This window comes from Cavia porcellus, unplaced genomic scaffold (assembly GCF_034190915.1).
Source record: "Cavia porcellus strain 051 isolate PalLab524CR breed Dunkin Hartley unplaced genomic scaffold, mCavPor4.1 scaffold_3, whole genome shotgun sequence".
Classification (NCBI taxonomy): Eukaryota; Metazoa; Chordata; class Mammalia; order Rodentia; family Caviidae; genus Cavia; species Cavia porcellus.
The window spans coordinates 58,449,104-58,461,116 of NW_026947486.1; positions in this window are offsets into that span (position 1 = coordinate 58,449,104).

Consider the following 12,013-nt stretch of genomic DNA (forward strand, 5'->3'; position numbering starts at 1 on the left):
TTTCTTCATGGGTAAATATGTTGCACATTTTTCATATAATTATTTATTGTTTCTGCATCTTCTTTGGATAGCAATTCAGATCATTTATTAGCTCATTGATTTAATGATTCATTATATCTTGTGAACTTCTTTCTGTTTTTCAGTATATTCTGAATATGAAGGCTCTGTCACATGAATTACTGGAAATTATTTGTTATGGCTTCTGTTCAGATGTCCCCCAAAAACCCCATATATTCATAGAAGGGCCTTTTCCAGAGGTGGTTGGATCTAGAGTGTGTGTTGCTCATACTGATTTATGGTACAATGCTAGGATCAAGAGAACTAAGATCAAGCATGTGAGTGCTACCCATACTAATTTTCCTGGTTAAATATAACCAACAGAAAGAACTTTGGTCATCATTGGTTGCTTTATTATCTTCTGCTCATCAGGAATAATTTATCTTCTGCAATGCCTGTCTGCCATGCCACTCTGCCTTGTACCAGCCAATTATTAAACCACTACAAAATGTGAGCTAAATAAACACTTCCCCTTATAACTTTGTGTCTCAGTTACTTTATATTGGTGATAAGAGGAAAGTAACTAAGACAATATTTAGCTTCCATTTTGTAGGTTGTTTCTTCACTCTGTTTATTGCTTGTTTGCTGTGCAGAATCTTGTTAATTAGATGTAATTCCATTAATCAATTCTTGCTTTAATTTTTGAACTATTAAATTCTTGTTTAACAAACTGTTGTCTACACCAATATTTTGAAATGATTTCTCAATTTTTTGGAGAAGTTTCAAAAGTTTAGTCCTTACTTTAAGGTTTTGAGCCAACTTGAACTGATTTTTGCTCAGAGGAAAACAACATAAACACTACTGAGAAAACTAGAAATTCATGTGTTGAAATTTGATACTGGAAAATTATCCTTTTTACAGTTAAAAAAGCACATTCTTACAGTTGAAAACTTCATGTGTTGTCCACCTTAAGACAGTTGTATTTTCTCACCACACTGACTCATAATAATAAATTTATAAATCAAAGATTCTCATTATTGATTCCAAAAAAGAATTTGTTCCCACAAAGACAGGCATGTTTATTTTAATTTCTTGGAAGAGCAGCATTGGAATAGTGTGCAGGTAGATGTATAGAATCTAGGCTTTAGAGTTCTCCCTATTATATGTAAGGATAAATCTGACTTTAATCGTATTTCCTATAGGAAGAATTACTTGAAGCATAAGAAATGAATGTGTTTCTTACAATAAGTTTGAACATTATGACTTGATAAATAAATTTAGTTTTAATCTTCAATTTAATATGAAAAAAATAAAAGCATAATATATATTAATAGCTGCATTATGAACTACACAAAGAAGGATCCGATTGCCTAGTTGATAACAGAGTTCCTACAGGAATTTAGGAATTTCAGATTATTTTATTCAATTATTTTGTTTCTATACTTTGGCATTATAGTGGACTGTTAGTCATATTTTTTTTTAAATGTCTAAAGCCCTATGTAATATCATTTTATTAAGTTAACATTTTAGGGGGGTACTGGGGATTGAACTCATGAACTTGTGGCTGGGGATTTAGCTCAGCGGCACAAGCACCTGCTTTGTAAGGGTTTGGTTGTGAGTTTGATCCCCGGTGCTGATAAAAAAAAAAAAAAAACAAAACAAAAAAAAAAAAAACTCATGACCACATACTTGCCAGGCAGCCGCTTGCACTGCTGAGCTAAACCCCTGGCCCTACCATTTAACATTTGCTCATGTATTCTTTATGCCATGCGGAGCTCTTGGAAAGAGGATCTTCAAAATTTGTTAGATTATGTCTTATTAATTATAATCCAAAAGTTTCTACATTGGTATTTAGAAATCATGGACAATTATAGAAATTGTTATAGATGAAACTACTAATGTATTACTGTCCAAAATTTGAAGCTATGGTTATCACATGAATGATAGAAACATTTTCTTACAATGCATAACTCCAAGTGAAAAAATTAACTTTGGCAGCCTGGCATGTTTCTTATCGGTATGTTGCAATGCAAATAAGACCAACACCTAAATGAAATGAGAAATATCTTCTCCTAGAAAGGTGATGATTATTCCATAGCTATTTGCTCTACATGCCTAAATCTTTCAGCTGTATTTCAAATATTCAGTTGTAATTAAAATACTTATTTCATATTTAAATGTGGACATAATGATCATTTTCATTGCTGTATAAATAATATTTAAGAAATAAAGTGCCTCAACTCATAATGCCTGGGAAGGCCTGGGAGAGTTTCAGTCATCTTTACATCCATCCAGAGGGCACTGCCAAGCCTATGAGAACACCATTGAACCCATCCTCTATCCAGAGAACCCAAGCAAGTCTGCAAGAGCAACAATGACTCCTCCTACATGCAAAGGAAACTGATGGGCCTGTGAGAGCACCATTGAAAGCTGGAAAAACTGCGTGAATGAAAACAGTGAAAGATATTTTGACCTTGAAGACAAGATTGTGGTTATCAATCCCAAAAGGAAAGGTCTCTTAAAAATAACAAAGCATTTTGAAATAAAAATTCAACAGCTGAAAGGCATAGTGAAGAAAAACAATCTAAGACTTACAGGTGTCAAAGAAAAAGCAAGAGTCAATAAAAAAGAAATTTAAAACTATTTGCAGAAATAATAACAGAAAATTTCCACAACATGGGAGCAGAATCTGACATACAGATAAGATACACATATAAAACTTCAAACAACCATAATCAAAGTAAATCCACAGATATATAACAATAAATATTCAGAAATTTATCACAAATATCAAATATTGGTCACAGTTGTTTAAATCTGTAATCACAGCACTTTGGAGGCTGAGGCAGGAGGATTGTTGTGAATTTTAGACCAGCCTTGGCTACCAAGTCAGCTCAAAGACAGCTTGAACTGGATAATGAGAACCTAAGTCAAAAAGACTAAATAAATAAATAAACTAAACCTGGTAGAGAAAAGAAAGAGATCACCTAGAAAGAACATCCTTTACAATCATGACCAATTGCTCAAAATAAACTCTCAATTTAAGAAGAGATTGTAGGGAATTATTTCAAACCCCTAAAGAAAAGATTGACATACTCTGTAAAACTGTCTTTCAAATTTAATGGAGAAAAAAAAATTTCCATGATGAAGAAAAACCGAAAACATTTATGACCACAAAATCAACATCACAAAAGCTACTGAAGAATACACTAGAATGAGATGAAAAAGATGACATTTTAAAATCACCAAAAAATAAATCATCACACAGAAAAAGCACTTAAACAGAGCTGGAAACATGGAACCAGAAGAAAAAAATAACATGACAAAGATAAGCCAATATGTATCAATTATAACCATCAATATAAGTGACCTCAATTTATTTATCAAAAGTAATACATTGGCAGAATGGATCTAGAAATAAGACTGAACACGACTGTATAAAAGAAACACATTTAACTCAACAATAAACTCATAGACTGAAATACAAAGGAGGGAAAATATTCTTCTTTAAAACAGGTACCATGTCAATGCACACACACACACACACACACACACACACACACACACACACACAAATAACAAGCATAGCTATTCTGTTCAGGCAAAGTAATTTTTTTTAATTTTAAAGATATTAAGAATAAACAGGACATATCAAAGCAGATCAGAGAAGAAGAATGTAAGCCACACAGTATTGAACCAGAAGTCAAGCCATAATTAACATTGACTTGCAAAATGTAGCTTTCTTTGAAATAGTTGAGGATAACTTCACAAGTAATAGTATCAAACATGACAAGCTAGTTAAAACCATTAAAGAGAATGAAAGTATTCCAAAGCATTCACAACCAAATAACAGAAAACGAACAATGGCAACTACATTATCTCATTTTACATAAAAAGTTTATTTATACTATCAAACATAATACAAATGAATAAGATACAATATGATAAAATCAAAGGAAACAGAAGAGCAGAAGCATGATAGAACTTCAGAGTATGACAATATTAAGTCAGCACTGGCTATTATAATGACTTGTTTTATTCAAAATAGCTGCTCATAATATCACAGACAATACAATCCAACAAACCAGGATAAACCTATTCCAACTAATAAATGAAAACATTATAAGGCTTCAAAGCAATATAATAGGGAATCATGATCACCATAAACTCTTATGTACTCTTACCATTTCTTACACTAGAGAAACTATATGGTATTTATACATATGAGTTTGATTTATTTCCCTTATGAGTATGGTCACAAGTTATGCTCATTTATTTAGAAATATCTCAGTGTTATCACTCTGTATAGCTAGTAGTACTCCATTGTATAAAAATACCACAAATTTTAAACCATTATCAGTTGATGGGCACATAAGTTGCTTCCAAGATCTGGCTATTACAAATTGTGCTGCTATAAATATGGGTGCACACATAGCACTGTGGTATGATGTTTTCTGTTCTTCTGGGAATATGCCTAGAAGTGGAATAGTTAGGTCAAATGGGACTTCAAATTCCACTTTTAAAGGAATCTCCGGACTGACCTCCACAGGAATGCACCAGTCTACACTCCAACCAACAGTGCAGGAGAGCTCCTTTTTCCCCACAGCCTCTCCAGCATTTGTTGGTACTTTTTTTGCTCCAGTCCATTCTTTCAGGAGTGAGATGGAATCTCAAGTGTTGTTTTAATTTGCATTTATCTAATGACTAGTGACGATGAACATATTTCATGTACATATTTGACATTTGTATTTTTTTCATCTAAGAACTGTGTATTCATCTCAGATGCCCATATTTTGATTAGGTCCACGAATTTAGGGGTCTGATTTTTTTTTAATTCTTTATGGCCTTTAAACAGAAGTTATTTGTCTGAGGAACCGTTCCCTAAGACTTTTACCCATTATGTGGATTTTCTTTTCACTATGATGGAGATTTCTTTTGACATGCAGATACTTTTTTTTTTTTTTTTTTTTTGTCTTTTTCCCTTTTTATCGGTACTGGGGATCAAACTCACGACTGCCTGCTTTCAAGGCAGGCGCTTAAGCCGCTGAGTTAAATGCCCAGCCCTCTCAGATACTTTTCAATAAGACATAATCCCAGCTATTGATTCTGGGAAGTAGTTCCAGTGCAATTTGATTCCTGTTCATAAATTCTATATGCACCCCTATGTCTTCAAGATTATTACCTACTTTGTCTTCCAATAGGTTTAGTGTTTCCATTTTAATATCCCGATCTTAGATCCACTTAGATTTTAGTTCAGTATATGGTGATAGGCATGGGTCTACTTTAAGTCTTCAGCCTGTGGAGAGCCACATTTTCCAGCAACATTTATTAAAGAGAATGTCGTTCTTTCAATGAACATGGTAGTATAACTTCAATTCAGGGATTCTGATGCCTCCTGCCTTGCCCTTGCTGATTAGAATTGTTATTTGCTACTCTAGGTCTCTTCTGGTTGCAGATGAATTTTAGTAGGAGTGATTCTCTAGATCTATGAGGTATGTTGATGGTATGATCATTGAGAATGCATTTAATCTGTAAAACAGGTTTGGAACACTGGCCATTTTCACAATATTTATTCTTCCTGTCCATGACCAAATGATGTCTTTTCATTTTCTGAGATTCTCTTCAATTTCTTTTTTCAGAGTATTATAATTTTCCCTGAATATATCTTTTATTTCTTTCATGAGATTTATTCATAAATATTTAATTTTTTGGATACTAGTGTGAAGGGTATGGCTTCTCTTATTTCTCTCTCCATGATGTTTTTGTTAGTATAAAAATGCTTTTGATTTATGAAGATTGATTTTATCTCCAGCTACTTTGCTGAATTGATCATATCTAGGAGACTTTCAATGGAGTTTTGGGGATCTTCTATGCAGAATATCATGTCTTCTCCAATAATGATAATTTAACTTCCTCTTTTCCTATCTTTATCCCTTTTTGTTTTTCCCTCTTCTTTAATTTCTCTGGCTAGTATTTCCAGTACTATATTGAAAAGGAATAGTGATAAGGGACATCCTAGACTTGTGTCTGATTTTAAGGTAAAGACCTTCAGTTTTTGGGCATTTATTACAATGCTGGTTGTTGGTTTGTCACAGATGGACTTTCTTCATATTGAGGTAAATGCCATCTATTCTAATTTTCTGTAGGGTTCTTGTCATGAATGAGTGTTGACCTCATCATAAGCTTTTTTTGAATCTATAGAATTAATCATGTGGTTCTTAATTTTGGCTTTATTGATATGGTGAATTATTTTATTGACTTACATATGTTGAAACGTCCTTGCACTCCTGGGATGAATCCCAATTGGATGTCATGTATAATTTTATTGATGATTTGCTGTATCCTGTTTGCCAATATTTTATTGAGGATTTTTGCATCTGTGTTCATTAGAGAGATTGGCCTGTAGTTCTCTTTTTTAGTTGGTTCTTTATCAGGTTTTTGTTCTAGAGTAATACTTGCTTCCAGGAATGACTCAGGAAAAATTGCTTCCTTTCAATTTCATTGAAGAGTTTGAGGAGTGTGAGCATTAAATCTTCTTCATATTTCATGTAGTATTCCACAGTGAATCCATCTGGGCCTGAGAGCTTTTTGTATGTAAGAACTTAATTACATTTTCAATTTCATTAACTGGCAATTGGTTATTCAGCAGTTTAAGTCTTCTTGACCCAGCTTTGGTACTTCATATTTTTCTAGGAATCTGTCCATTTCTTCTCTGATACTGAATCTATGAGGGTGGAGGTTTTTGAAATACGTGTTGATGATCTTATGTATTTCCATCTAGTCTGTAGTGATTTCACCGTTTTCATTCCTTATTGTATGAATTTGAGTTTTTTGTTATCTTTTTATATTTAGGTTGGCTAGGGGCTTACCAATTTTATTTATTCTGTCAAAGAACCAAATCCTTAATTCTTTGATTCTTTGAATTATTTTCTTAGCCTCTATTGCATTAATTTCTGCTCCGGTTTTTATAACTTCCTCCCTTGTTTTGCGTTTGCACTTGACTTGCTTTTCTTTATCTAAATGTTTGAGGTGCAGCATCAGGTTGTTTACTTGTATTTGTTCATTTTCCTAGTGTGGGAACTCAGTGCAATAAATTTTCCTCTGAGGACTGCTTTCATTGCATCTGACAGATTCTGGTACGATTCATTTTTTTTTTCCTTTGCTTGTAGGTATTGTTTATCTTCATCTTTAATTTCTCCTATATGCCACTGATTGCCCAAGAGTGTATTATTCAATTTCCAAGTGTTTGTGGGGGTTTTGCAATTTATTTTATCATTAATTTCTAGTTTCATGGTGCTATTATCTGACAATATGCATGAAATTATTTCAATTATTTTGAATTTATTCAAATATGTTCTTTGGTTTACTGTGCAGTCTATTTTTGAGAATGACCCTTGTACTGCTTTGAAGATTGTATATCCTGATGTTGTTGGATGGAGCACTGTGCATATACCTACTGAGTCCATTTGTTCACAGTTATGATTCAGTTCTGTTATTTCTTTGCTGATTTTCTCTCTGGTTGATCTGTCCATTGATGTCAGTGGTATGTTAATGTTTCCTGTTATAATTGTGTTACTGCTAATTTGGTTTTTCATTTTTGTTAATACTTGCTTTATATAACTAGGTGCTCTGGAATTTGATGCATATGTATTTAAGATTGTTATCTCTTTTTTTGGAAGTTTTCCCCTAACCAGTATGTAATGACCTGCTTTATCTCTTCTGATCATTATTGGTTTGAAGTTCACATTGTCTGCAAAAAGAATAGCTACCACTGCTTTTTATTTTCAGTTCCTGTTGCATGTAGAACTGCAAGGTCACTGGGCATGGCTCAGGCAGTCCCAAATCCTGCAGAGCCCATTCTAGTGTAGCTGGAAGCTGCATGTATCCTTGACCAGTGGGAGTGATGATGTTAATGTCTCCCATGGCTCAGGATGTTGAGCAGAAACTCACCCCCGCTGGAGTGCCCTCTCCATTAAATTTGAATGAATGTTTTCCTGAGTGTATCAGTCTGGGTTGAAAGTTGTTTTCTTTCAGGACTTGAAATGCCTCAGTCCAAGCTCATATTGACTTGAGGTTTTTTGCTGAAAAGTCTGCTGTTATTCTAGTGGGTTTTCCTTGATAGGTGAGTTGTGTCTTTTCTCTAATAGCTTTCAGCATTCTTTTTTAATGCTATACGTCTGAGACCTTAATTATTATATATCTGTGTGTAAATTTATGATGATTATGATTATTTGGTGTTCTGCATTCCTCACTTATCTGCATATCAGATTTTTCCACAATGTTTGGGAAATTTTCTTCTACTAGTCCTGTAGTATTTTAGCTTTGTCCTTTGCATTGACTCTTGCATCTTTACTGATGCCTATTAATCTTCTGTTTTTCTCTTATCATCTTAAAGCTACTAGATTGTGACTTCATGCTGCTTTGTTATTTTTAAAAGTTCTATCCTTTCATGATCACTAGTTGTGATCCTGTCCTTAAGGTCTGAAATCCTATCCTCAGCTTCATTTAAATTATTTTGCCAGCTTTGAATATATTTTTTTTTTGTTTCTTGTATTTGAGTTTGTGTCATGAAGTCTGCATGTTTTCTATACTGTTCATTCAAGATTTCAGTCAGTTTCCCATAGTTCTGTACTTTTTTCCTATTTCTTTTTTACCTGCGGTCAGTAACTCCTTTACTAAAGTTTTTAATTCTATCTTTACATGGGAGAGTACTTCTAATTTGTATTCCTCTATAGCCTCATGGAGTTTTTTTTTTTTTTTTTTTTTTTAATTTCACTTGCTATCTTCTCAGAGATTTCCAATGTGTTACTTTTGAATTCTTCTATTTCAGTGTCTTCTGTACTTGTACCTGATGGGCTAGATGTTTGAGATTGCATTTTGCTTTTTTTTGTTTTGCTATTTTCCCCTTTTGAGTTAATATTTGGTCCTTCACACCCACTAGTTTCAACTGTTTGTAGTGTGTATCTTGGTGTCCTAATGTAAGGTTGATGTTTTTCCAATTGCTGGGTCCCACAATGAATGGGTGGGCAAGTCACATGACTTGCCACTGAAAAGCTTCTATATTCTTCCTGGGCTGACAAGCCTAGTAATATTGATGTAGGTCAACTTTTACTTCTTGCTATTGCCTTATCTTCAGGTTATTCGAGGTCATCAAATATCCCTGTCTGTAGAATTTGTGTCAGCTGGAACCTATTATATCCCTTGTGTGTGCCTATATGGAAGAATGTCTTTGTAAATATCTGCTAACTCCATTTTTGCATACGTTTGAATTGGGTCTGTTATTTTCTTGATGATTTTTTTGTCTAGCTGATCTCTTTCTGACAACAGGATATTACAGTGCCTTGTTAGAATTCTGTTATTACTTATCTGATTTTTCATGTCTGTTGACATTTGTCTTACATAATTGTGTGCTCCTTTATTTGGTGCAAATATATGTATGATTGTTATCTCTTCCTTTTGAATTTTTGCCCTAATAAGTATTTAGTCACCCTTTTATATCTTATGATCATTATTGGTTTAAAATTCACACTGTCTCATTCCAGGGATCTTTGCTGCCACCACCACCAGTGGTGGAGGAGGGAGCTGTGCTACGGAGGAGGTTTGGGCCCTACCTGTGCTGTACAGGTTACCTTCTCTCAGTACGGGGAGCTTCGCCACTGTTGGCACAGCCACCACTGCCAGAAAATGGAACTATGCTGTGGAGGAGCTTTGGAGACTACCTGGGCTGTGCCAACGACTTGCTTTCAGTCCTGGGAGCATTTCAGCTGCCGCTGCCACTGAAGGAGGGAGCTGTGCTGTGGAGGAGGTTCGTGGCATGATTGGGCTGCATGTTGTGGAATTTTTCAATCTAGGGAGCTTTGCTGTCTGAGTAGGTAGGTTCTTGCACACCATCTGAGCCCCAGAAGAGTTTGGGATCCTTGCTCCTGGTGGTTGGGGACCCTTCCAACTTGTGGCCACACTGGCCTGGGCTCAGGGGTATTGGGCCTGTCTGGACCACACCTGGTGGCTTTCTTTCAGTCTGGGGAGCTTCACTGCTGGAAGGGGGAGCTGTACTGCTGGAGGAGGCTTTGCACATGTCCGGCCCATGCCTGGTAGCCTTCAAACACAGAAATATAAGAAAATGACAAAAAGAAAGACTAAAATGTAATCTCAAACTTCCAGCCCATCACCAGAAAGCCTAGGAGCCATAAACATAGAAGAACATATATGCTATATACCTGAAATACTTGAAATAATAGTAACTGAAATAAAGAAGAAACACTGGAAAGCTTTAAAAGAAATAAATTCCCAGGTAAAGAGGAAATGATAAAAGTAATGAAAGAGATGCTGAACACATCTAAATAAGGCACAGTGAAAATATTAGAGGAACAAAACAAAAAAATCGAGTCCCAGGATGAACAATACAAGAAACAAACAGAAAACATAAAGTAGATTCAAAGAAATATACAGGAAATTAATTTTTTTTGAAATTTGTCCAAACCACCTCAATGAAAGTGAAGATTGTATTTCAGACATTGAAGAAATGATTGAAGCTAGTGAACAGGAAAGGGAAGATATTCTAAAATGAACAAGGAATGAGGAAATAACCATTCAACAGCTGCAACATGATGCAAAGAAAAACAACATAATATTGACAGGAATAAATGAAAATAAGGGGATAACACAAATGATATCAACAGGCTATTAACAAAAGTAATAGCCTAAAATTTCCCAAACATGAGAATGGAAACTGACATTAAGGATAATGAAGCATATAGCACTCCAAATATCCATAACCAAAATAAAACTACACCGAGACATATAATAATCACCATCCCAGAAATCAAACATAAAAGTAGAATATTAAATCTGTTAGAGAAAAGAGACAGATCACCTACAAAGGAAAGCCTATCAGAATCACAGCAGACTTCTCAACACAAACAATGAAGTCAAGAAGAGAATGGAATGAAGCATTTCAGATTGTAAAGGAAAATGATTTCCATCCTAGAATGATGTACCCTATGAAACTGTCCTTCAAAATAGATGGAGAAATAAGATACATACATGACAAAGAACAGCTGAAAAACTTCATGATAACCAAGAAAACACTGCAAAAATACTGAGTCTATTTAGAGACACATAGGAAAAAAAGGAAGGCAGACAAACAGAATGGGAAGATAAAGATGCACATGCAGATATACAACATGTCAACAATAAACCAATATATAACAGTAATAACCATTAAAATAAATGGTCTCAATTTGCAGACTGGATGAATGGATCAAGAAAAAAATATTCAAACAAATGCTTTCTATAAGAAACCAATCTATTTCAAAAGGAAATTTAGACTGATAGTCAAAGAATGGAAAACAGTTCTACATGCAACAGGAAATGAAAAAAAAGGTGGGGGTGGCTATTCATTTTGCAGACAATGCAAACTTCAAACCAAGCATGATCTGAAGAGATCACTACATACTGGTTAGGGGAAAATTTCAAGAGGAAGAGATAACTACCTTAAATATATATGCTCCAAATACCAGAGCACCGAGTTATACAAAGCAAGTATTAATAGAATTGAAAAAATCAAATTAGCAGTAACACATTTATAACAGGAGACCTTACCACAACTTTGAAAACAAGGGACAGATCACTCAGATATAAAATCAGCAAAGAAATAACAGAACTAAATCACGACTGTGAACAAATGGGCTTAATAGACATATACACAGTGTCCTATCTAACAATATCAGAATATACATTCTTCTCAGTAGTATATGGGAAATTCTCTAAAATGGACCATATATTAGGCCACAGAAATTATTTGAATAAATGAAATATAATTGAAATAATCCCATACTTGTTACCAGATCATAGCACCATGAAGCTAGAAAGTAATGATAAAAGAAATTTTTTTTTGTCTTTTTTTAGTTTTTTTAGTTTTTTTATCGGTACCAGGGATCGAAAAAAGAAATTTTTAAAAACCCACAAACACATGGAAATTGAAAAATACACTCTTGAGCAATCAATGGGTCACAGA